Raw genomic sequence first — 6,000 nt, forward strand, 5'->3', positions numbered from 1 at the left:
CTTTGTTCCCCGTTATAAATTCCCCTGATTCTGACTGCAAGGGACCTACGCTTGACTTCACCAATCTTTTTCTCTTCACATATCTATAAAAGCTTTTACAGTCAGTTTTTATGTTCCCTGCAAGCTTATTCTCATTCTATTTTCCCCTTCTTAATTAATCCCTTTGTCCTCCTTTGTTGAATCCTAAACTGCTCCCAATCCTCAGGTTTACTGTTTTTTCTGGCCAATTTATATGTCCTCTCCTTGGATCTTATACTATCCCTAATTTCCCTTGTTAGCCACGGTTGAGTCACCTTCTTTGTTTTATTTTTATGCCAAACTGGGATGAACAAATTCTGTAGTTCATTCATGTGGTCTTTGAATGTTTGCCATTGCCTATCCACCATCAACCCTTTGAGTGACATTCCCCAATCAATCCTACCCAACTCTCGCCTCAGACCATCGTAGTTTCCTTTATTTAAATTCAGGAACCTAATCTCTGAGTTAACTACTTCATTCTCCATCTTAATGAAGAATTCAATCATATTATGTTCACGCCGACCCAAGGGGCCTTGTACAACAAGTTTGCTAATTAATTGGATGACCGCTTTGCGGAATACCTCCGTTCAGTCTATAAGGGGGACCCCGAGCTCCCGGTGGCGTGTCACTTTAATTCACTGCCCCATTCCCACTCAGACCTCACCGTCCTCGGCCTCTTGCATTGGTCCATGGAAGCTCAGCGTAAGCTCGAGGAACAGCACCTCATCTTTCGATTAGGCACTTTACAGCCCTTGAGTTCAACAATTTCAGATCATAACCTCAGCCCCTATCACGTGTGTGTGTGTGTGTGTGTGTGTATGTGTATCTATATATATAAAGCGATGCTTCTGTCTGTCTGTCCTTCTGTCTGTCTGTCCTTCTGTCTGTCCTCACGTGTGCGTCTGTCAGGCTATGCGCTCGAAAGTTACAGAGCGTACCTACGCGTGCGTTACGTCGAAAGAAAGCTTACCGTTCCAAAACGGTCTTAAACGTATTTACGTTTCGGCCGGGCTAAAATCGCGCCCGCGGTATCCGAAAAACCTTCAACATTCCGCTCATTAGCATCTCATTATCCACTCATTAGCGACAGAGTGACCTCGAGGTCGACCAATCGTACGCCGGGTTGCTGCCGCGTGCGGCCGGGCCCTCCTACGGTCGAGTGACGGGACGATTGACCAATCCTACGCTTTGGTCATCTGACGGTCGACCAATCGGTGCGTGTGTGGGCGGGCCTTATCGTTCTGAACCGAGGTGAGTAGCCGCCATCTTGCTTCCATTCTTTTTCCTGCTTTCTGCGTCTTTCTTTTCAAATATACATTTCCAGCAAAATAAAATTGAATTTATGAAATTGTTTAAAAAAAAAACTTCATTCATTTGTAAATATTTTCTCTAACCTGAAGATTCTTTTTCCTACCTTTCCCTGTTTTTGTTAGGCCTGAAAGCCTGGGTGTTTCTTGCCCAGCCAGGCCTGACCTAGGTAATTCTCCCACGGCTTCTGCTAAGCTCCTCCTCCCCCGCCGTGTCACGTTACCCGGGGCAACGGCGTCAGCCACGAGGGTCAGGGTGCGCGCGCAGCAGGAGCAGCTGAGGCGCGGCGTCTCGCTCTGTTCCGCGCTCGGCTCGGGCGGGGGGGGCGGGGCTCTCGGGAGTGTGGATCTCGGCCGGGGCTTGGTGAGCGGGAAGGGTTACCCCGGCAACCGGGCCTGCCGGCCGTCTCGCACAGCCGCAATCGGCGGACTTCAAGCCGGCTCGGCCGGGGGGGCGGGGCTCGGAGAGAGCGGGGCTCTCGGGAGTGCGGGGCGGGGCGACGCAGCCGGTGCTCGGGAGGACGGGGGCTCGGAAGGGGGGGAAGGGTTACACCAGCAACCGGGCGTGGCCGTCTCTCAGCCTCAAGCCGGCTCACGCCTGTTCTCGGGGCTTGGCTCCATTTGCAGCGGCGGGCCACTCGCCCTCTCTCCTTCTCTCTGTCTCTCACCCCCCCCTCCTCTCCCGCCCTCCACCCCTCCCTCCCCCCCACTGCCTCCCCCTCCCCCCCCTCCCTCCCCCGCCCTCTCTTCCCCCCCCCCCCTCTCTTCCCCCCCCCTCTCTTCCCCCCCCCCCCTCTTCCCCCCCCCTCTCTTCCCCCCCCCGCCCTCTCTTCTCAATTTTTACAATTTTACAATTTAAATCGCTTTATTGGCATGATAAGTTACATCTTATGTTGCCAAAGCATCAAAATACATTTATGGTTTAGCACATAAACGCAGTTCTATTCATACAGTGTATAAACAGGTATATCCCTGAGTGTATAAATATACATTCGCATTGTTTATATATATTTTTTTCTTAGTTTACTGGTTGTCCCTCTGTTCATGGCAAGCTGTAACATAGTGCGCCGCCAGTGTTATACAGCTTCTCTCCTCTCCCAGTAGGAATGGGAGTTTTTGGTTGTCATTCAGATTTCTGAAATCAGGGCATATTTGTGAGAATTTTTGGTAGAAATTCTCCCTGATGCCCTGATATTTTCCACAAGCTGTGAGGAAGTGCATCTCTGTCTCCACCACTCCCTGACTGCAGTGAGAGCATATCCTGTCCTCTCTTGGCAGCCTGGTCTGCCTGTGTCTGCCTTTTTCGATCGCTAGGCTATGTTCGCTAAGTCTGTACCTTGTCAAGGTTCTTCTCAGTTTGTTATCCTTTACCATGGTCAGGTAATCAGCTATGTTGTATTGTCTGTTTAGGGCCAAGTAGCAATTGAGTTTGCTTTGGGTTTTTGTTGTTTCTGCCCAATATGTCAGATATTTTTCCTTTTGCTTAGCGACGATTGTGTTGGGTCGAATTCTTTGTGTTACCCTGTCACTGTCCTGGGGCTGGTTATTGTTAGTATTGTTAGTAGTTACTTCACTGAGTCCCAGGACTAATTGACTGAGGGTATTCTTCTTTATGGTCAGCTCTTGGCATTTCAGGGCGTCGTAGTGATAGCATTGGGGATTGCTCATTTGTAGGTGATTCAAAATTTGGTGGCTCTTTTTTGGATAGTGATTATTAATGGATATTGGCCTAGTTCCGCCCTGCATGCATTGTTTACTGTTTTCCTTTGAGTCCGGAGGATACTTTTACAGAATTCTGCATGTAGGATCTCAATTGGGTGTTTGTCCCATTTTGCAAATTCTTGTTGAGTTAGCGGTCCCCATACCTCACTGCCATAGAGTGCAATTGGTTCAATTACTGATTTGAAAATTTTGAGCCAAATGCTAATTGGGATTTCTATTTGGATTGATTTTTTGATGGCATAGAAAGCCCTTCTTGCTTTCTCTTTCAGTTCATTCACAGCCAGTTTGAAGTTTCCCGTAGAACTGATTTTTAAGCCCAAGTATGTGTAGTTAGTGGTTTGTTCAATTTTGGTTGTTCCTACTGTGAAATTTATTTTGGGTCCCTGATGTTTGGATCTTTGCTGGAACACAAGGACTTTGGTTTTTTGGGGATTTATTGTCAGGGCCCAAGTCTGGCAGTACGACTCCAGCAGGTCCAGGTTTTGCTGTAGCCCCTCTTTAGTAGGTGACAGCAGAACCAGGTCGTCTGCATAGAGGAGGAATTTAACCTTGGATTCATATAGGGTGAGGCCGGGTGCTGTAGATTGTTCAAGTAGTTTTGCCAATCCATTTATGTAAATATTAAAGAGTGTCGGTGAGATTGGCGAGCCCTGCGTCACCCCCGCCCCTGTGGGAAGTATTTTGTTTGTTTGTCTCCAATTTTAACTGCACATTTGTTGTTTGTATACATTGATTTAATTACATCATATGTTTTCCCTCCTACCCCACTTTCGATAAGTTTCAGGAATAAACCGTCATGCCAGATGGAGTCGAAAGCCTTCTGGAAATCTACAAAGCATGCGTAGATTTTGCTTTTGTTATTGTGAACGTGTTTGTCAATTAGGGTCTGTAGGGTGAAGATATGATCGGATGTTCTATAGTTTGGCAGGAATCCAATTTGGCTTTTACTCAAGACATTGTGCTCCTCAAGGAAGTTTATAAGTCTTTTGTTTATGATGCTACAGAATACCTTCCCCAGGTTACTGTTTACACAGATGCCTCGATAGTTGTTTGGGTCGATTTTGTCCCCACTTTTGTATATGGGCGTTATGAGTCCTTTGTTCCAGATATCAGGGAAATAACCGACACTCAGAACCAAGTTGAAGAGTTTTAGGATAGCCAGTTTCATTTTGTTGTCTGTGTGTTTAATCATCTCGTTTAGTATGCCATCTGTCCCGCAGGCTTTTCCTGGTCGCAGGTCCTTGAGTTTTTCAAGAAGTTCTTTTTCTGTTATTATGGCGTCCAGCGGGTTTTGGTTATCTTTTATGGCCATTTCTAGCTTTTCCAGTTTTTTGCATATTTGGTGTTGCTCTGGTCTTAGTGTTTTTTTCTGGTATAATTTTTCAAAGTGGTTTACCCATGTGTCCCCATTTTGAATGGCCAAATCGTCGTGTTGTTTTTTGTGTAGTGTTTTCAAGTTTTCCCAGAAACAATTGGAATCAATGGATTCCTCCATGGAGCTGAGTGTATTCTTAATATATTGCTCTTTTTTGGTTCTGAGTGTGTTTCTGTATTGTGTTAGTGTCTGACAATAAGTAAGGCGTAGTTCCTCGTTTTCTGGATGTCTGTGTTTTTGGTTTGATATTTTTCTAAGTTTTTTCCTCATGTTATGGCAATCTCGGTCAAACCATTTTTCATAGTTTTTTGTTTTGGGTTTGTTCTTGCGAGCTTTCAAGTTTGCATTTGTTGCCAAATTATCAAAAATATTGTTTAGTTTACTAACTGCCCGGTTTACGCCTTCTTTATTGTGAGTGTATATGTTATCCAGAAAGGTGTCTAAGAGAGCTTGAGTTGATGCATTGCTAATTGTTTTCTGGTATTTTTCCGTGTCGTTTTTGGCCCATCTGTACGATTTTTTGGTGTTGTACAGTTTACTGGGTTGTGTTTCTATGTTGTTTGTTTCTGTCTTTTTGAGGAACATAGTAATTTGACTGTGATCTGACAGTGTTGTTTGTGGTTTGACTGTGAATGCTCTGAAAGAGGATGGGTCTAAGTCTGTAATCATATAGTCTACTGTGCTGCAGCCAAGAGGTGAGCAATAGGTCGATCTTCCTAGGAGGTCTCCTATGAACCTACCATTGACCATTCTCCCCCCCCCCCCGCCCTCTCTTCTCCCCCCCCCCGCCCTCTCTTCTCCCCCCCCCCCGCCCTCTCTTCTCCCCCCCCCCGCCCTCTCTTCTCCCCCCCCCCGCCCTCTCTTCTCCCCCCCCGCCCTCTCTTCTCCCCCCCGCCCCCTCTTCTCCCCCCCGCTCTCTTCTCCCCCCCCCGCTCTCTTCTCCCCCCCCCGCTCTCTTCTCCCCCCCCCGCTCTCTTCTCCCCCCCCCCGCTCTCTTCTCCCCCCCCCGCTCTCTTCTCCCCCCCCGCTCTCTTCTCCCCCCCCCGCTCTCTTCTCCCCCCCCCGCTCTCTTCTCCCCCCCCCCGCTCTCTTCTCCCCCCCCCCCCGCTCTCTTCTCCCCCCCCCGCTCTCTTCTCCCCCCCCCGCTCTCTTCTCCCCCCCCCCCGCTCTCTTCTCCCCCCCCCCCCGCTCTCTTCTCCCCCCCCCCGCTCTCTTCTCCCCCCGCTCTCTTCTCCCCCCCCCCCCCGCTCTCTTCTCCCAATACAATACAATACAAATCGCTTTATTGGCATGATAAGGTACATCTTATGTTGCCAAAGCATCAAAATACATTTATGGTTGAACACATAAACGCGGTTCCATTCATACAGTGTATAAACAGGTATATCCCTGAGTTTATAAATATTTATAAATATACATTCGCCTTGTTTATATATACTCTTGTCTTAGTTTACTGGTTGTCCCTCTGTTCATGGCAAGCTGTAACATAGTGTGCCGCCAGTGTTACACAGCTTCTCTCCTCCCCCAGTAGGAATGGGAGTTTTTGGTTGTCAGTCAGATTTCTGAATTCAGGGCATA

This window comes from Somniosus microcephalus, chromosome 1 (assembly GCF_052327205.1).
Source record: "Somniosus microcephalus isolate GS21.2 chromosome 1, FLI_Smic_1.0, whole genome shotgun sequence".
NCBI classification, from domain to species: Eukaryota; Metazoa; Chordata; class Chondrichthyes; order Squaliformes; family Somniosidae; genus Somniosus; species Somniosus microcephalus.